At 43.6% G+C, this 21,815-nt stretch overlaps 1 protein-coding gene across 1 annotated transcript in view; it reads right to left on the bottom strand.

Annotated features, from left to right (window-relative positions):
• Positions 1-17,081, bottom strand: part of POU6F1 (POU class 6 homeobox 1) — a 209,991-nt gene extending 192,910 nt beyond the window's left edge. Inside the window, exon 1 of the mRNA XM_073613711.1 lies at positions 16,682-17,081. The gene's annotated coding sequence lies outside the window, so the exon portion shown is untranslated. The remainder of the gene's footprint in view (positions 1-16,681) is intronic.
• Between the last annotated feature and the right edge of the window lie 4,734 nt (positions 17,082-21,815).

The raw sequence follows: 21,815 nt of genomic DNA, 5'->3' as shown, positions 1-21,815 counted from the left end.
CCTTAAAGTGCTTGTGAACCTTAGACATGAAATATGAACAAAGCATATCCTCTATGGTGTCAATTTAGAGCACTAACCATCATTTCTGTCTGCTTCTTTGTTCCTCTGCTATCAGCATGAGTCACTTCTGACAGCAAGAGAAGAATGGTGACAGGGGAGGGAACTCTAGCACACATCCTGTGCTGTGTGACGGGGGGTGGAGGGATATGTCCCTTCCCTCCAATCAGCTCTCAGAGCTCTCCTCAGTGGGCTCTGAAAATTTTAATTTTGCTGACAGCTTAGACGAGCTTTATAAATTCTGGGATTTGAACAGATGTAGAGGAGACCGGGCCTACAAATAAACAGGTAAGATGTACAGTATCTCATAAAAGGGAGTACACCCTTTGATACAATGTAAAGTAGTGAGTGTACAGCTTGTATAACAGTGTAAATTTGCTGTCCCCTCAAAATAACTCAACTCACGGCCATAAACGTCTAAACCGCTGGCAACAAAAGTGAATACACCCCTAAGTGAAAATGTCCAAATTGGGCCCAAAGTGTCAATATTTTGTGTGGACACCATTATTTTACAGCACTGCCTTAACCCTCTTGGGCATGGAGTTCACCAGAGCTTCACAGGTTGCCACTGGAGTCCTCTTCCACTCCTTCAGTACGACATCACAGAGCTGGGCATCCCCTGTTTGCGTATGCCCCATAGATGCTCAATAGGGTTTAGGTCTGGAGACCACGTCCTGTTGTGACGAAACGACGTAGGGAGGAGGAGCTACGTCCCGACGACACCGCGATTCACACACCCGGAAGACACGGGTTACTTTGGAGCCGGCCGGCTTTTTCTCACACATTTTTAATTACTATGTTTCTGTAAGTGCAACCTTTAATTTTTTATTCAATAAAACGCTGGTTTTAGTTTAGTTTTTTTAGTAACAGATTTGTCACAGTATTATTCCCATAGATATTTGAGATACTCACCTGTCATTGATTGGGTCATGCAAGATTGATTTTTTTCATACGGACATAGTTAGTATTATCTGTGTCCCATTTAATCAATATTATTTAGTTTCGTTTATTTTTACAGGGTGTATGTTAATTGCTCAGCACTCCTATAAAACTTATTCATTCAGTGTTTACTATTCACCCCCTTATTCCTATGAGGTGTTTTAGGCATTTGCCTGTTGTCACCTTCAGCTTTTAGCGCGACTTTTTGATTTTTATATGATTTGAGGTCTGGAGACATGCTTGGTCAGTCCATCACCTTTACCCTCAGCTTGTTTAGGAAGGCAGTGGTCGTCTTGGAGGTGTGTTTGGGGTCGTTATCATGTTGGAATACTGCCCGAGGGAACCATGAATGCCAAAATGTACTGTGACATACTGAAGCAGAGCATGATCCCCTCCCTTCAGAGACTGGGCCATAGGGCCTGTAGCTCCCCAGTGCTGGTAGCACTCATGCAGCCCCAGACCATGACACTCCCACCACCATGCTTGACTGTAGACAAGACATACTTGTCTTTCTACTCCTCACTTGGTTGCTGCCACACACGCTTGACACCATCTGAACCAAATAAGTTTATCTTGGTCCCATCAGACCACAGGACATGGTTCCAGTAATCTTCCAGTAATCCATGTCCTTAGTCTGCTTGTTTTCAGCAAACTGTTTGGGGGCTTTCTTGTGCATCATCTTTAGAAGAGGCTTCCTTCCGGGATGACAGCCATACAGACCAATTTGATGCAGTGTGTGGCGTAAGGTCTGAGCACTGACAGGCTGACCCCCACCCCTTTAACCTCTGCAGCAATGCTGGCAGCACTCATACATCTATTTCCCAAAGACAACCTCTGGATATGATGCTGAGCACATGCATTCAACTTCTTTGGTCGACCATGCGAGGCCTGTTCTGAGTGGAACCTGTCCTGTTAAACCACTGTATGGTCTTGGCCACCGTTCTGCAGCTCAGTTTCAGGGTCTTGGCAATCTTCTTATAGCCTAGGCCATCTTTATGTAGAGCAACAAGCCTTTTTTTCAGATCCTCAGAGAGTTATTTGCTATGAGGTGCCAGGTTGAACTTCCAGTGACCAGTATGAGAGAGTAAGAGAGTTAACACCAAATTTAACACACCTGCTCCCCGTTCACACCTGAGACCTTGTAACACTAACGAGTCACATGACACCAGGGAGGGAGATTGGTTAATTGGGCCCAATTTGGACATTTTCACTTAGGGGTGTACTCACTTTTGTTGCAAGCGGTTTAGACATTAATGGCTGTGTGTTGAGTTATTTTGAGGGGACAGCAAATTTACACTGTTATACAAGCTGTACACTCACTACTTTACATTGTAGCAAAGTGTAATTTCTTCAGTGTTGTCACATAAAAAGATATAGTAAAATATTTACAAAACTGTGAGGGGTTTACTCACTTTTGTGAGATACTGTATGTAGATGAATTTGTTTCATCTCTGTGTATCACCTGAGGCCCGTCATTTCACTGGGTTTATGTACAGTGCATCCGGAATATATTCCCGGAGTTTCGCTTTTTGCACATTTTGTTATGTCACAGCCTTATTCCTAAATGGATTAAATTCATTATTTTCCTCAAAATTCTACAAACAATACCCCATAATGACAACGTGAAAGAAGTTTGTTTGAAATCTTTGCAAAAGTATTAAAAATAAAAAACTAAAAAAAAAAAATCACATATACATAAGTATTCACAGCTTTTGCTCAATACTTTGTTGAAGCACCTTTGACACCAATTACAGCCTCAAGTATTTTTGAGTATGATGCTACAAGCTTGGAACACCTATTTTTGGGTAGTTTCTCCCATTCTTCTTTGCAGGACCTCTCAAGCTGTACCAGGTTGGATGGGGAGAGTCGGTGCACAGGCATTTTCAGATCCCTCCAGAGATGTTTAATCGGGTTCAAATCTGGGCTCTGGCTGGGCCACTCAAGGACATTCAGAGAGTTGTCTTGTAGCCAATCCTTTATTATCTTGGCAGTGTGCTTAGGGTCGTTGTCCTGTTGGAAGATGAACCTTCGCCCCAGTCCGAGGATCAGAGCGCTCTGGAGCAGGTTTTCTTTAAGGATGTCTCTGTACATTGCTGCATTCATCTTCCCCTTGATCCTGACTAGTCTCCCAGTTCCTGCTGCTGAAAAACATTCCTACAGCATGATGCTGCCACCACCATGCTTCACTGTAGGGATGGAATTGGCCAGGTGATGAGCGGTGCCTGGTTATCTCCAGACATGACGCTTGCCATTCAGGCCAAAGAGTTCAATCTTTGTTTCATCAGACCAGAGAATTTTTTTTTCGCATGGTCTGAGAGTCCTTCAGGTGTCTTTTGGCTAACTCCAGGCTGGCTGTCATGTGCCTTTTATTGAGGAGTGGCTTCCGTCTGGCTACTCTACCATACAGGCCTGATTGGTGGAGTACTGCAGAGATGGCTGCTCTTCTGGAAGGTTCTCCTATCTCCACAGAGAAACACTGGAGCTCTGTCAGAGTGACCATCGGGTCACCTCACAGACTAAGGCCCTTCTCCCCCGATCGCTCAGTTTGTTCTGGGTGTTCCGCTCTAGGAAGTGTCTTGGTGGTTCCAAACTTCATCCATTTACAGATGATGGAGGCCACTGTGCTCATTGGGACCTTCAATGCTGCAGAAATTTTTTTGTGCCCTTCCCCAGATCTGTACCAAAAAGTGTAGCTGCTGACTTAATCGGACACTCACTTGTCCCACGGTCCAGCAATGCGGGTGTACGAAGCTGGCATTCTTGCTTCACAGCTGGGCACGCGCTGCGTGCTGTGTATGGCCGGGCAATCTTCTGGGACCTGTGACGTGTCCCAGAAGATTGCAGGGAGGGAGGGGAGAGAAGTGAACTTCCTTCCGGTGCCGCTGAACCCCGGGAGGAAGTGTGAGCTGGATGCCTCTAAAAAGAGGATATCTGCTCCCCACCCCAAAAAAATTATATGCCAAACGTGGCATGTCAGGGGGTCACCATCACTTAAAGCAGAAGTTCCATTTTTGGGTGTAACTCCGCTTTTAAACTATTAAATGCCATTTTTATGGGGAAAAAATTATTCCACACCTAAGAATTAATTAGGTTTATGAATTGTTTTGGGAGAGAATTATACCATGACAAACTAACAGACTTAAAATAAAGTTATTTATAAAAAGGCATAAACATCCATGATTAGTTACAACCAAAAATGTTGATTAATTTAAAAAATGAATGCAGTTTAACTACTACACATATACTGCGGCAGGACGGCTCAGCTGCACGAGAAAAAGTACCTGTACATTGTCCGCGCTTCCTGGTCTCGTGAGCGTGCACGCTCCGCTGGCGATCCGCTATGACTGTACACAGCGGGAGCCAATCAGCCGCGATCGTTCAGGGGAATGACAGAACCGTTGTTCTATCGCAGAGAAGAGAGAGATCTGTGATTCCTACTAATCAGGAACACCGATCTCTCTCTTTGTCTAATGTAAGCATCCCCAATACAGTTGGAACACATTTAACCCTTTGATTGCCCCTTCCCTGCCACTGTCATTTATACAATGTAAGTAAATTTTTTTAGCACTGATCGCTGTATTGGTGTCACTGGTCCCCAAAAAGTGTCACTTAGTGTCCAATTTGTCTGCCACAATGTCGCAGTCCCGCTAAAAAAAAGTCCCTAAATTTATCCCATAGTTTGTAGACGCAATAACAGGGATGCACCGAAATTTCGGCCGCCGCAACATATCAGCCGAAAATTAAATTTTTCGCTAAATGCCGAAAAGGAAATCACGCCGGTAACGCCGAAAATGGGGTGGGGCCTAGGCGGGGTCCCGCCCCTGGTGCCACCGAGTACGAGGGTGTCGTTCTGGAGTGTCCCCGTCCAGCACCAGTCCAGTCCTCTCCTCCCCTCCCTCCCTCCTCGACGAGGCGGCTGAAAGCAAAACAGTGCTCTATGGAGGAAAGCTGTCAGCACACCGCATTAAGGAGCAGCTTGTTGGTATGATCAGCGGGAGAAGCACAACGCGGTGTGCTGGCAGCTTTCCTCCATAGATAGAGCACTGTTCTTGGCTTTGCCTTGCTAACACTGCCCTATCCTGATCCTGTCTGACATACAAAGCAGGCTGCATGATGGGCACTGGTAGGCTGCTGGGCACTGGTGAGGCAAAGGCAGGCTGCAAATGATGGGAACTGGTAGGCTGCATTTAAAAGAACCTGGTGAGGCTGCATTGATCTCCTGTACCACTTCTGCAATCTCTGACCATCTCCTGTACCACGTCTGCAGTCTCTGACCATCTCCTGTTGTATGTCTGCAGTCTCTGACCATCTCCTGTTGTATGTCTGCAGTCTCTGATCATCTCCTGTATCATGTCTGCAGTCTCTGACCATCTCCTGTACTATATCTGCAGTCTCTGACCATCTCCTGTACTATGTCTGCAGTCTCTGACCATCTCCCATACCATGTCTGCAGTCTCTGACCATCTCCCATACCATGTCTGCAGTCTCTGACCATCTCCCATACCATGTCTGCAGTCTCTGACCATCTCCTGTACCATGTCTGCAGTCTCTGACCATCTCTTGTATAAAAATATTTTCTAAAAACAATCATTTTTGGTATCGGTTTTCGGCCTAGTATATTTTTCATTTTCGGTATCGGTTTCGGCACCAAAAAACCCATTCGGTGCACCCCTACGCAATAACTTTTGCGCAAACCAATCAATATGTGCTAATTTGGATTTTTTTACCCAAAATATGTAGCAGAATACAAATTTGCCTAAATTGATGAAGAAATTCGATTTTTTACATATTTTTATTGGATATGTTTTATAGCAGAAAGTAAAAAATATATATTTTTTTTTCAAAATTGTTGCTTTTTTTGTTTATAGCAAAAAAAAATTAAAATCGCAGAGTTGATCAAATACCACCAAGAGAAAGCTGAATTCGTGGGAAAAAAGGACATCAATTTTGTTTGGGTACAATGTCGCACGACCACGCAATTATCAGTTAAAGTACCGCAGTGCCTTATCGCAAAAAATGGCCTGGTCATTAACCACTTCCGGACCGCCAGTCATAACGTATTTTTCCGCTTTCAGATAAAAGTGTTTTTTTGTATACCCAATTATGTCTGAGAGAAAGAAGAAGAAGAAAAAAAACACAACAATGGGGGCTAATCAAATAAAAGAATAGAGGTTGTCCAAGTGTAAATTCACTTTGCAAAGTAAATGTTAGCAAATAAGTGACTAACATTTGCTTTGTAAGCTGAACAGCTGACAACCCAATAATGTCTGTGAAGGTTCTTATTTATCTAGGTCATAGTATAGCTAGTCAACAGGACTTCTTCAGTAATGTTGAAGATTCACAAAGCAAACTTGACCAGCTCTCAGGCCCATTTAAAATAGTCGTGCTCCTGTAGTAAACAAGAGAGATAGTACTAAGGGTGAATGCTGTGCACTTCACAAAGGGGAAGATGCACTTAGATGCACTTATGATAAAATAAACCTTGCAGTGGGCCTGGGCCTGGGCCTGGGCTACCCCCCCCCCCCCCCAACTACATTGCAAGGGCTAATTGCTTGTTACAGCAGTAGTAAACGCCTTTGGTATGATCTGAAGCTTTTTACAAACCACTAATGGTTAACTTACATCCGGCGAAGCTGGAAGTGACAAAATACTCGTCTCTTCCAGTTTCTTGGACCATAGAGATGATTGGGGCCATTCCAGTTCCCAATCAGTTCTATGGTCAGCTGGCAGAACCACCAGCTGTAATCCTGGGTTCGCCAGTAGGACGGGCAAAGTGGTGGAAGGCGGTGGGACCCATCCCATCCTAGTATAACCAAAGTCGGGCAATGTACCAGTATGTTGCCTGGCGTTAAGTGGTTAAAGTGAATAAAGTATACTCTTAGAACACACAAGGACTTATATATTCACCAGCCACTTTATTATGTACAACTTGCTAGTACTGGGTTGGGCCCCCTTTTGCCTTCAGAATTGCCTTAATTCTTCATGGCATAGATTCAACAAGGTGCTGGAAACATTCCTCAGAGATTTTGGTCCATATTTACATGATGGCACCACGCAGTTGCTGCAGATTTGTCAGCTACACATCCATGATGCAAATCTCCCGTTCCACCATATCCCAACGGTGCTCTATTGGATTGAGATCTGGTGATTGTGGAGGCCATTGGAGTACAGTGACCTCATTGTCATGTTCAGGAAAACAGTGGTGAGATGATTTGCGCTTGTGACATGGTGTATTATCCTGCTGGAAGTAGCCATCAGAAGATGGGTACACTATAGTCATAAAGGGATGGACATGGTCAGCAACAATACGCAGGTAGGCCGTGGTGTTAAAATGATGCTCAGTTGGTATTAAGCGGCCCAAAGTGTGCCAAGAAAAAATCCCCCACACCATTTCACCACCAATACCAGCCTGAACCGTTGATACAAGGCAGGATGGATCCAGGCTTCATGTTGTTTACGCCAAATTCTGACCATCTTAATGTCGCAGCTGAAATTGAGACTCATCAGACCAGGCAACGTTTTTCCAATCTTCTATTGTCCAATTTTGGTGAACCTGTGTGAATTGTAGCATTATTTTCCTGTTCTTAGCTGACAGGAGTGGCACAGGATGGTCTTCTGCTGCTGTAGCCCATCCGCTTCAAGGTTGGATGTGTTGTGCGTTCAGTGATGGTATTCGGCATACCTCGGTTGTAACAAGTGGCTATTTTAGTTACTATTGCCGTTCTATCATCTAGAACACATCTGCCCATTCTCCTCTGACCTCAACAAGGCATTTTTGTCCACACAACTGCCACTGGATATTTTCTCTTTTTCAAACCTTTCTCTGTAAACCCTAGAGATGGTTGTGTGTGAAAATCCCAGTAGATCAGCAGTTTTTGAAATACTCAGACCAGCCTGTCTGGCACCAACAACTATGCAACATTCAAAGTCACTTAAATCCCTTTCTTTCCCATTCTGATGCTCAATTTGCATAAATGCATTAAGTTGCTGCCATGTGATTGGCTGATTAGCAAATAATGTTACCAAGCAATTGAACAGGTGTATCTAATAAAGTGGCCGCTGCGTGTATATGTTTGGTTTTTGCACGTCTGATTTTGCAAGATACATGGACTTTGAATAATTACATGGACACTTTGTTATTGGAGGAATTTATTTTTATTATAAAGAAGTGATCAGCGCAATTCCTCAATTATCACATATATAAAGTGCTGAGTGTGAATAAATCCAAAAACAAACATTCAAATATTGCAGAATAAAGTGACAAATCAAATTCCTAAATATCTCAATAAATAAAGTGCATCCCGTGCCTTCACACAACTCTCACCTCTATGCAGTGATGAATCAGCCTTAGGGACACATATAAGTGTTAGAGATCTCCAACCGCCATGCTCCAAGCTATCTGCTCTTGGTGGATCACTCAGGGTTCCAGATTACATGTAAACATGAAATAAATACCTCCAATAGTGTAAATCATTACAAACAAGCGATGGTTTATTAAAAGACAATTGGAAACTTACAGCAAACAATAACTAAAAGCACAATGGAATAAAAAGAACTGCGTCAGAGTGCCTCTCACTTCACTTCTGGTCCGCGACTCACTCCAGCCACGCCCTACACATGACTTCATCAGGGAAACCGGATTGGATATCAAGTAAACATATTTATATACTGGGACAGGAAGTAAATCAACATACATTTTCTGAGAGACAATGTCCACATAGACATTGCGGGAATTTTCTTGGTTGGAAGTTAATCAGCAGCCATTTTCTTAAAGACAATGTCCATATAGACATTGTGGCCATTATCTTGGTTTGAATGAATAACATAGAAGACCGACACAGCAAAAATACAACGTGGCCATCTTTCTTTAGTAATTTCTGAATCAATGATTGTTTTAATATTACAGAAGAACAAGAGTTCTACAAAAGTGCAATATTATCTGAAGATGTAACTGTAAAAAATAATAATAGTTGTTTAAAAAACTACCAACGATCAAAAATATTACTCTGTACCGCAATATAAACTGCGGACAGAGAGCAAAAACAAACAAAAATCTTCTTATTGATAGATAAATAGAGGGGGTATAAAATAAATAAAAAAACATATAAAAAAATGTATAACCGATCAAATAAGTGAATAAATCAGTGCCGCACACCGGAAATGAAGTGCCAGGCATAACATCATATTAACATGTACAATAAATTACTTTACATAAAAATGAGAAATTGCTCAAAAAACAGTTAAGATCAAATTCAACGTTCATCCCTTCAGGTGTAAGTTTTTAAGGTGGGTATCCATTTGGATTCCTTCTGACTTATGGTTCTCACCTTGTGGCTCCCTCTCCATGGTCTATTATATTTTTCTATACCCCAAAATTGTAAATGTGTGGCGTCTCTGTTGTGAATTTGTGCAAAATGTCTCGATACGCTGTGTTTGAAACCATTCACAATATTTTGAACATGTGCCCTAATTCTAGTCTTCAAAGCCCTTTTTGTTCTTCCCACATACTGTAGATTGCAACTACATTGAAGAACATATAATACCCCTTCAGTGTGACAACTAATAAAGTCCCTAATCAGGTGGGTGTGCCCTGTACTAATCGCTACAAAATTACTTCTTTTCTTCTGAGGTTTCTGAGAATGTTGACAGGCATGACAATATTTACAGGGATAGAAACCATTCCCTGTGAAAAAGGTAAAATCTCTAGAGGGAGGTGGTTTCACAATATTTTTTGCAACGATATCACTAAGAGTTGGAGCGCTTTTATAGACCATATTTTTCCAGAAGGATGCAGTTTAAGTGTCTGTCACTCCTTAGTATGTGCCAGTGTCATTTTACCAACTTTTCTACTTCTTTGTGCTGGATGTTAAAGTCCAATATGAGACAAGGAGCTTCCAAGCTATAATGTGTTTTTTATTGGAAAATTTTCTATCAAAGTTAAATGACAACGATAAGAATATCAGGCTAACGTGGAACATCGACTAGAAATGCATCAATTTTCTAGATTTGGACATTAGTCTTGAAGGAAACAAACTATTCAAGAAAACTCATTTTAAAAATGTAGATGCCAACAGCTATTTATCTATGAATAGCTTTTATTTTACATCCTGGTTATATAATGTTCTAAAAGGTCAGTTGATAAGAATCAAGAGGAACTGCATGAGAGAAGAAGATTTTAAGGCTCAGGCAACGATGATTGGAACCAGGTTCTAAAACAAAGGATATACCCATTCGTTTATACAAAATCAAATTGACTTTGTTAGCAAAATGGACAGAACATCTATGCTACAGCCCAGGTTCACAATGACCTGTGGGAATGAAGCCGTGCAAGTTCAGCTGTACTAGCACGATTTCACTCTTGCATGTCAGTCCAGATTTCGGGCTGCAATTTCAAAAGACATCTGTGCAGAAACCCGCACAGATGTCTTTTGAAATCGCAGCCCAAAATCGCAAAAAGTTGTACGGAAACTACTATTTGAAATAGGTGCAGCGTCGCACCAATTAGGACGGTGCCATTTCCGGCAATTACCGCCTATTTGACATGTCAAATCGCATGTCAAAATGCACCAATGTGAACCAGGGCACAAACTAATAATAATATTAAAAAAACGCATTATAGCTCGGAAGCTCCTTGTCTTATATTGGACTTTAACATCCAACACAAAGAAGTAGAAAAGTTGGTAAAACGACACTGGCACATACTAAAGGAGTGACACACTTAACCACTTCAGCCCCGGAAGATTTTACCCCCTTCCTGACCAGAGCACTTTTTACGTCGATTTAACGGACAATTATGCGGCCGTTCAATGCTGTACCCAAACGAAATTTGCATTCTTTTTTTCCGCACAAATAGAGCTTTCTACTGGTGGTATTTTATCACCTCTGCGGTTTTTATTTTTTGCGCTATAAACAAAAAAAGAGCAACAATTTTGAAAAAAAAAAAACAATATTTTTTACTTTTTGCTATAAAGATACCCCCCCCCCCCAAAAAAAAAAATTGCTTCATCAGTTTAGGCCAATATATATTCTTCTACATATTTTTGGTAAAATAAAAAAAAATAAAAATTGCAATAAGCGTATATTGATTGGGTTGCGCTAAAGTTATAGTGTCTACAAAACTATATAAAAATGCACTGATTACTGTGTAAATGTCACTGGCAGGGAAGGGGTTAACACTAGGGGGCGATCAAAGGGTTAATTGTGTGTTCCCTCAGTGTGTTCTAACTGTGATGGGGTTTTAGGATTGACTAGGAAAGAAGACATATAATTTTTCCTACTTAGTAAGAACAAACGATATGGCTCCTCTCCTTTGACAGCACAGGGATTTGTGTTTTTACACACAAAAATCCCTGTGCTGGTACATCGGGTCCCCCACCGTGCATCAGGTGCGCGCGTGTGCCCTCTTGTGGCCGCTAAAGGAATGGACGTACCCATACGGGATATCGCCCAGGGGAGCCATTCTGCCGCAGTATATCTGCGTGAGCCATAGAGAACTGGTTAAACGTCAACCCTCCGGAAAAAAAACATATCGTCTATAAAAGAGCTCTAACTCTTAGGGATATCATTGCAAAAAATGTTGTGGAACCACCTCTCACTAGAGATTTTACCTTTTTCACAGGGAAGGGTTTCTTTCCCTGTAAATATTGTCATGCCTGTCAACATTCTCAGAAACCTCAGAATAAAAGAAATGATTTTGTAACGATTAGTACAGGGCACACCCACCTGATTATGGACTTTATTAGTTGTAATTAAGTAGCATGTTCAGAATATTGTAAATGGTTTCCCTAAACTAAGCGTATAGAGACATTTTGTGCAAATTCACAACAGAGACCCCACACATTTAAAATTTTGGGGTATATAAAAATATAATAGAGCATGGAGAGGGAGCCACAAGGTGAGAACCATAAGTCAGAAGGAATCCAAATGGATACACACCTTACAACTCTTGCAACTAAAGGGTTGAACTTTGAATTTGATCATAACTGTTTTTGGAGCAATTTCAAATTTTTATGTAAAAGTCATTCATTGTACATGTTAAAATGATGTTATGCCTGGCCGCAATGTCTATATAGACATTGTCTTTAAGAAAATGGCCGCTGATCAACTTCCAACCAAGAAAATGGCCGCGATGTCTACGAGGACATTGTCTTCAAGAAAATGGCCGTTGATTTACTTCCTGTCCCAGTATATAAATATGTTCACTTGATATCTAATCCGGTTACCCTGATGAAGTCATGTGACATAGGGCGTGGCCGGAGGGGGACAGAAAGTATTCAGACCCCCTTAAATTTTTCTCTCTTTGTTATATTGGAGCCATTTGCTAAAATCAGTTAAGTTCATCTTTTTTCCTCATTAATGTACACACAGCACCCCATATTGACAGAAAAACACAGAATTGTTGACATTTTTGCAGATTTATTAAAAAAGAAAAACTGAAATATCACATGGTCCTAAGTATTCCGACCCTTTGCTCAGTATTTAGTAGAAGCACCCTTTTGATCTAATACAGCCATAAGTCTTTTTGGGAAAGATGCAAAACTTTTTTCACACCTGGATTTGGGGATCCTCTGCCATTCCTCCTTGCAGATACTCTCCACTTCTGTCAGGTTGGATGGTAAACGTTGGTGGACAGCCATTTTTAGGTTTCTCCAGAGATGCTCAATTGGGTTTAAGTCAGGGCTCTGGCTGGGCCATTCAAGAACAGTCACGGAGTTGTTGTGAAGCCACTCCTTCTTTATTTTAGCTGTGTGCTTTGGGTCATTGTCTTGTTGGAAGGTAAACCTTCGGCCCAGTCTAAGGTCCTGTGCACTCTGGAGAAGGTTTTCGTCCAGGATATCCCTGTACTTGGTCGCATTCATCTTTCCCTCTATTGCAACCAGTCGTCCTGTCCCTGCAGCTGAAAAATACCCCCACAGCATGATGCTGCCACCACCATACTGCACTGTTGGGACTGTATTGGACAGGTGATGAGCAGTGCCTGGTTTTCTCCACACATACCGCTTAGAATTAAGGCCAAAAAGTTCTATCTTGGTCTCATCAGACCAGAGAATCTTATTTCTCACCATCTTGGAGTCCTTCAGGTGTTTTTTTTAGCAAACTCCATGCGGGCTTTCATGTGTCTTGCACTGAGGAGAGGCTAGAAAGTTGACTTTCTACAACTTTCTCCCATCTCCCGACTGCATCTCTGGAGCTCAGCCACAGTGATCTTTGGGTTCTTCTTTACCTCTCTCACCAAGGCTCTTCTCCCCCGATAGCTCAGTTTGGCTGGATGGCCAGTTCTAGGAAGGGTTCTTTTCGTCCCAAACGTCTTCCATTTAAGGATTATGGAGGCCACTGTGCTCTTAGGAACCTTTTTTTTTAATTTTTTTTTTTTAAGTGTTTTTTTATTGTGCACATAAGGATTATTCATACAATACATCAGATAGGGGTTACATCAACATTCATATCATCATAAACACAGCATTAGTATTGCAAATATCTCTGTAACCTAAATGTGCCCTTCAGGTCCCCCGAGCATACCCTATGTTTCAGTATATATGTGCATTTTTTATTTTTTTTTCCAAAACCAGTCAAAGAATTCAAACAGGCATAGAAAAGAACCCCCCCCCCGGGATGTCAACATTCAGTGTTCTGTTTATTTAGGATACAAGAAGGCCTAGCCTGTCTGCAGTGAAAGGAGCAGGCCAACCATCTCTCTGCCATGAGTTAGTAATAGCAATAGGTCTTACTTATCTAATGGTCTAGGACCCCTCCTCCTCATCCAATGTATTCTCAGAGTCCACCCACCGGAACCAAACCTTCCTAAACTTCTTGGGAGTCCCCCTAGCTTCATAAGTCATTTTATACATCATCACATCCGCATTTACTATTTTTATTCACATCCCCAACTTCAGTTGCTCATCATGTATCCAGCGTCTAGCAATGAGTTTTCTCACTCCAAAGTATAGGAACCTAAGGAATAGTTTAGTGAAACAACGTAGGGGAGAGCAAATGTTTGGTAAAGCAAACTTGTCCGATATAAATTCAGTCACCTGCGACCATAATGGTCTCACCTTCGTGCACTCCCACACCATATGTAAGAAAGTGCCTTCCTCCTTCCCGCATTTATGGCAGATAGCAGACTCCCTCCTATGTATTCGATAAAGTCTAGCTGGCGTATAGTACTGCTGGTGCAGATAACGATACTGGATCATTTTATCCGTAGAGGAGATAACAGACACCAAGTATGTGTCCAATGCCTCCTGCCACAGTTCTTCCGACAACTCTGGGACAATCATCTCCCATCGTGCCCTGGCCCTTGAAGTTAAGGTCATTACTCCCGGGCCCACTGCCCCATAATATCTAGAGATCCGCTTGGACGTATCTGGGTCAATCAAAACCTTTTCTACATCTGTATTCCGTACCCGTATCTCAGGCCGCCCAAACTGGGCATGTTGCAGTTGTACATATCGGAAGAACCAAGTCTTGGGCACTCCAAACTGTTCCCTCAACTGGGCAAAAGTGCACAAACGGTCATCCTTACAGATGTGATGTAAATATTTAATGCCATATTTTGCCCAAGTCCTTTGCCCATCAGACAGTTTTAAAAACTCCCCCAAGAATCGGTTGCACCATAAAGGACTGTTTGGAGATAGCCACAAGGGTTCGTCCCTCCGCTGATGAGAACACAGATGAGCTCTTAGGAACCTTAAGTGCTTCAGTAATTTTTTTGTAACCTTGGCCAGATCTGTACCTTGCCACAATTCTGTCTCTGAGCTCTTCAGGCAGTTCCTTTGACCTCATGATTCTCATTTGCTCTGACATGCACTGTGAGCTGTAAGGTCTTATATAGACAGGTGTGTGGCTTTCCTAATCAAGTCCAATCAGTATAATCAAACACAGCTGGACTTAAATGAAGGTGTAGAACCATCTCAAGGATGATCAGAAGAAATAAACAGCACCTGAGTTAAATATATGAGTGTCACAGCAAAGGGTCTGAATACTTAGGACCGTGTGATATTTCAGTTTTTTTTTTAAATAAATCTGCAAAAATGTCAACAATTCTGTGTTTTTCTGTTGATATGGGGGGCTGTGTATACATTAATGAGGAAAAAAATGAACTTAAATGATTTTAGCAAATGGCTGCAATATAACAAAGAGTGAAAAATTTAAGGGGGTCTGAATACTTTCCGTCCCCACTGTACATGTGTCCCTAAGGCTGATTCATCACTGCACAGAGGTGAGAGTTCTGTGAGCACTGAGCAGTTGTGTGAAGGCATGGGATCATTGTTATTGTTTGGTGGGAGTCCAACTTATGAGGACTGAATTTCTTTTTTTTTTTTCATTTTTTCACTGACACTTGGATGGTCGTTTTTGGACTTATTGATTTCACACTGTGCAATTGATTTTTCGCTGTGCACTTTATTTATTGAGATATTTAGGAATTTGATTTGTCACTTTATTCAGCAATATTTGGATGTTTGTTTTTCGATTTATTCACACTCAGCACTTTTTATATATGTGATAATTGAGGAATTGCACTGATCACTTTTTTCTTTGTTATTATGTGTTTCGTGAACACTTTTGATTCAGCAGCAGTTTCACACTCCATTTTGCTTATCACCTTTTAACCTATTATTTAGATATTATTCACCTGGTAGCGCAGGGGACTACAATTTTGATTTTAATTTATTTTTACTATTTACTTCACTGTTTTTATTAGGCCCCTTCCATACAGCTTGGACTCGGCCAGGAGTACGCTGATTCCCGCTGAGCTGGTGGATGGCCGGTCCATATCCGTTCCGCTTATGCAGTGTGGACACAGTCACAGTCCGCTCTCCTCTATGGGCTGTTGGATGTAAACGGACCGCCTGTTCATTAACACCCGAATGCCATCTGATCTGCTAGGCAGATGGAGAATGGATCGGATCATCTGTTGTTAGTGATTGAATTGGGTGGAACTCCGCTTTAAGGAAAATGAAACTCAGCTTTTTGACTTTCATTAATTTTAGAGGAGAACAAAAAACAAAAAAAAAAAAAAACAAAAAACAAAGTAGCAGCAACAGAAAAATGAAAACAATAAAAATAAGGCAACGTTTTTTCTTTTTGTAGAGTGGAAGTAGGGAGAGGAGGCTTGTACTCAGCATGCTAATGACAGGTCAGCCCTCCAGGAATCCTGATGAGCCGTTCGTTCCTCCATGAAGACACACACAGTGTCAGGCTGCTCCCCCTCCCGCCCAGAGCACATAATTTATAGCCGTGTGTACAGACCTCTCCCCGCTCCCTCCACTCCCCCTGCCCGCCCGGCCCAGCATTCCTCCACCGACACATGTCACACGGCCATACCAGCACTCAGGGGGGGGGCCCCCCAAAAAAAAAACCGTGCGGGAGGGGACACCCTGACTCCCTGTGCGCTCTACATCCTCATCCATTATCATATAACCCCCCCCCATGTCTTCACCGCCCCCTCCTTCCTCACACCCCCGTGTCCTGAGGCTGCACTCACAACACGACCCATGCAAAACGGCGGCCTGCACTGCCCGCCCCTCTCATCCTTATCATAAATATATAAATTATGCTAATTAACAACATTGCATATTAACCAAACCGAACAGAAAAAAAAACCCGTCTCCTATCCCCCGCCGTTATCTGTAGGTAGGCCCCGCTTGTCCCCCCCAACCCCCTAAAGTAAAACGAGGTGACTTACCGGGAAGAAGCGGAGTCCGGGCGGCGGCGGAGGGATACATTGTGCAGCCGTAGGCTATGGCGGTGTTACACTGGGCGCCTCATTACTAATTCACCTCAGGGCTCTGCTGCTGGCCGGGCACCGGGAGCACACAGCGATAATAATAAATGGGGGGATTTGCATGGATAAAGAGAAGGGCGCCTTGAAGAAAAGGGACACCTCTTATTAATATTTAATCACCTTTTCTCTCCCCCGGTTATGCCCCCTGGCAGCTCTTTTACTCCGGCAGCTCGTGCAGTGTAGGCTTAGACGGAGCCTAGGCACGAATCCGCCGTCTCGTCTTATAAAGTTCAATGCAGTTTTTACATGAACATTTTTTTGCAGCTGCGTCATGAACATAATATATGCAGAACGAGCGCTGCATACTGAGCCTGAATATGGAGCCGGGGACTAGAGGGAGCGCTTGTTCTCTTAAAGAGCCCTTTACATCCAGGCAGCAAAGTGTGCCCACCACAGACACCTCAGGGGGTGCAGGGGTTGGCTGTGAGGGCACACATAGGAGACAGTCCTACTTCATTATGTCAGCACACATTACACAACTGAGCAATTCATCCAGATTTCATACTACAAGGTGGACACGTGCATCATCATTCATTAAAAAAAACATTTTTATTGAAGACTAATGCCCCGTACACACGATCGGACATTCCGACAACAAAATCCATGGATTTTTTTCCCACGGCTGTTGGCTCAAACTTGTCTTGCATACACACGGTCACACAAATCTTGTCGGAAATTCCGAACGTCAAGAACGCGGTGACGTACAACACGTACGAAGAGCCGAGAGAAATTAAATTCAATAGCCAGTGTGGCTCTTCTGCTTGATTCCGAGCATGCATGGAACTTTGTGCGTCAGAATTGTGTACTCACGATCGGAATTTACGTTGGAATTTTGTTGTCGGAAAATTTGAGATCCAGATCTCAAATTTTGTGTGACAGAAATTCCAATTCCAACCACCTCACGCAGATATACTGCGGCAGAAGGGCACGTACAGGCAGTTGCCCTTTAAGAGGCGGCTTGTGGGCCCACCGGGAGCTCCGTGACTGTGATCGCTGGTCCCGCGGACCCGATGTCCACGGGGATACCCGCGATCGTCTCACGGTGAGGAAGAATGGGGAGATAATGACACTCTCACTGATCACAGCTCCCTGTAATCGGGAGTGGTGATCAGTGTAGTGTCACACACAGCCCCCCCCCACAGTTAGAATCACTCCCTAGGACACACTTAAAGAGGTGTTCCGGCCGAAATTATACTTTTTAAATAAAAATACCCCTATAATACACAAGCTTAATGTATTCTAGTAAAGTTAGTCTGTAAACTAAGGTCTGTTTTGTTAGTTTATAGCAGTAGTTTGTTATTTTATAAACTTACAGCAGGCCATGTCCATCTTAAGTGTGGGCATCTGCAGCCAGACTGTATTTCTTCCTGGATCTCATCCTTGCAGATCCCGCACATGCTCAGTGCAGCACAAGCAGTGTAATAGGTTTCAGGTCAGGTTTCCATAGCAACGGCAGTTTCAGAGGAAGTTGCCGCCCCTTCCCAGAAGGCATTGCAAACAGGAAATGATGCAATGGGCCGCGGCCAGGGAGGAGGAAGTGAAAAATGAATACAGCAGATATACAGTAGGTGCTGAGAAAAAAAATAAAAAATATCCAATTTGTTTACAGTGCACAGTTTAGTGAGGGATGCTGAAGAGTTGTAAAAGTGGGTGGAACTCCACTTTAACCCCTACAGCGCCACCTAGTGGTTAACCCTTTCACTGCCAGTCACATTTACATAGTAATCAATGCATTTTTAATCGCACTGATCGCTGTATAAATGTGAATGGTCCCAAAATCGCGCCAGAATTGTCCAACGTGTCCGCCGTAATGTTGCAGTCACAATAAAAATCGCTGATCGCCGCCATTACTAGTAAAAGAAAAAAATCAATAAACATGCCATAAAACTATTCCTTATTTTGTAGACGCTATAACTTTTGCGCAAACCAATCAATAAACGCTTATTGCATTTTTTTCCCCAAAAATATGTAGAAGAATATGTATCAGCCTAAACTGAGGAAAAAAATGTTTTTTTATATATTTTATGGGGATATTTATTATAGCAAAAAGTAAAAAATAATGCATTTTTTTCAAAATTGTCGCTACTTTTTTGTTTATAGCGCAAAAAAATAAAAACCGCAGAGGTGATCAAATACCACCAAAAGAAAGCTCTATTTGTGGGAAAAAAAGGACGTCAATTTTGTTTGGGAGCCACTTCACATGACCGCGCAATTGTCAGTTAAAGCGACGCAGTGCCGAATCGCAAAAAGAGCTCTGGTCTTTGGCCAGCCAAATGGTCCGGGGCTTAAGCGGTTAATAAAAATTTCAACAAGAAGAGTGGGACTTTGTGTGAAGCACGTAGCAGCAAGGAAGGTAAGTAAGTGAACATAAAAAAAATTTTTGTTGATAATAGTTATCATTGTTACTAGTGTCACATGTATATATGTACGTATTGTGCTATGTGCCAAGATGCATCATGTATGTTACCTTATATCTTTATTACCGGAATCATGTATGGTTATTATTCAGTTTTTAATAAACTATTATCAACAAAATATCTTTTTATGTTCACTTACTTACCTTCCTTGCTGCTACGTGCTTCACACAAAGTCCCACCCTTCTTGTTAATTAACTTTTTGTTAATTAACCCCTTCCTCTATTTACCTGTATGGAGATGACCAGTACACGGGCCGTGTTTACTTGTATAGGGATGACATGTGCACGTAAACACACGGGGCATATGAATCCATACCACATGTGAGGGCCGTGTTTACCTGTATGAGGATGACTCCATCCACGTAAATACACAGGGCATATAAATCCGTTCCCCATGTGAGGGCCCATGCAGGTAAACACACAGGGCATATGAATCTGTACCCCATGTGAAGACCTATGGGGATGACCAGTGCGCAGGCCATGTTTACCTGTATGGGGATGACCTGTGCATGTAAACACATGGGGCATATGAATCCATACCCTATGTGAGGGCCGTGTTTATCTGTATTGGGATGACCTGTGCACGTAAACACACAGGGCATATGATTCAGTTTGTCATGTGAGGGCCACGTTTACCTGCATAGTTGCCAACAATTCGGGACACTTTTTTGGCTGTAGGCGGAGTAACCTTATAATTAGGGGGGGCATACATTAGTAGGTGTGGCATAGGGAAAGAGAAAAATGCGGCGTGGTTTGTGTGAATAGTGGGCATGGCTTAAAGGGGCGTGACTCGAAGGGGGTGTGGTTAGAGTCTGAGATAAACAAGGAATGGAGGGAGAAACAAAGGGAGAAAGAAAGAGAAAGAAAGGGATGGAGGGACAGCAGGCCCAGATCCTACACCACAATAGAAATATGTGTATTTCAGAAAGTTTAACAATCAGCAAATAGAGATACTCCAAACACCTGGTGCTAGCGCTTCAATCATCCCAGCACCATGGTTGTTATAGTGTCAGGGTGATTGAAGCGCATTATTATTACATTTTAATATAAAATTAAATAGTTCAACTCACCATAATGTAGAACCAGCCCCGAGTGTGTCACTTGTCATGTCGCCTGCCACCAGATGCCATCAGGTGTCCCCAATAGAGTCCATCCTTACATCTCAGGTGTTCCCAGCGGAGTGCCTCCTTCCATTTCAGGTCGGTCAGTATGCAGTGTAGGGGTCCCTCTATGATAGGGGGTAGCTGAGTGTAGGGGTCCTTCTGACAGGGGGTAGGTCAGTGTGGAGTGTAGGGGTCCCTCTATGACAGAGGATAGGTCAGTGTGGAGTGTAGGGGTCCCTCTATGACGGGGGTAGGTCAGTGTGGAGTGTAGGGGTCCCTCTATGACAGGGGGTAGGTCAGTGTGGAGTGTAGGGGTCCCTCTATGACAGGGGGTAGGTCAGTGTGGAGTGTAGGGGTCCCTTTATGACAGGGGGTAGGTCAGTGTGGAGTGTAGGGGTCCCTCTATGACAGGGGGTAGGTCAGTGTGGAGTGTAGGGGTCCCTCTATGACAGGGGGTAGGTCAGTGTGGAGTGTAGGGGTCCCTCTCTGACAGGGGTTAGGTCAGTGTGGAGTGTAGGGGTCCCTCTATGACAGGGGGTAGGTCAGTGTGGAGTGTAGGGGTCCCTCCCTCCCCCCTTTCTCTCACCCCCCTCACTACTACCTCTATGACAGGGGGTAGGTCAGTGTGGAGTGTAGGGGTCCCTCTAATAGAGGGACCCCTACACACCACACTGACCTACCCCCTGTCATAAAGGGACCCCTACACTCCACACTGACCTACCCCCTCTAACAGAAGGACCCCTACACTCCACACTGACCTACCCCCTCTAATAGAGGGACCCCTACACTCCACACTGACCTGCCCCCTGTCATAGAGGGACCCCTACACTCCACACTGACCTACCCCCTCTAAAAGAAGGACCCCTACACTCCACACTGACCTACCCCCATGTCATAGAGGCAGTAGTGAGGGGGGGGTGAGAGAAAGGGGGGAGGAGGGGAGAGAGGTGAAAGAGGGGGGTCTGACAGAGAGGAGGAGGGTCTGACAGAGAGGAGGGGGGTCTGACGGGGGGGGTGGCTGACAGAGAGGAGAGGGGGGGCTGACAGAGAGGAGAGGGGGGGCAGCTGACAGAGAGGAGGGGGGCTGACAGAGAGGAGTCTCTTCCGACTTGGGGGGGGCTCTTCCACTCTCTCCAGCCTCTTCTCCCGGTCTCTGGTTCTTCTCCCGCTCTCCGGTGTCTTCTGCCGGGCTCCTCATAGGGGCAGGGTCACCAGACGATATCTCCCGGTGACCACGACCCATACCTATATAAGTCGTTGCGCACCGTGCACACGGCATTACAACGGGAGAGCGTCATGTCAACATCGGAAGAAGACCGGAGGGAAGAAGGCGACGGAGAAGACCGGGCCACCGCTAGCAACAGAGCGGGCAAAAGACCAGAAGATAGTGGAGGAGCCCGGCAGAAGATACTGGAGAGCATGGAGAAGTCGGACGAGACCCCCGAAGTTGGAAGAAGACCCCCGGAGCTGCCTAATAAATTACTTTAATAACCTGTTTAGTGTGATTTTTTTATTG

Source organism: Aquarana catesbeiana, linkage group LG02 (assembly GCF_042186555.1).
Source record: "Aquarana catesbeiana isolate 2022-GZ linkage group LG02, ASM4218655v1, whole genome shotgun sequence".
NCBI lineage: Eukaryota > Metazoa > Chordata > Amphibia > Anura > Ranidae > Aquarana > Aquarana catesbeiana.
This window is presented reverse-complemented; position numbering and strand designations above follow the sequence as displayed.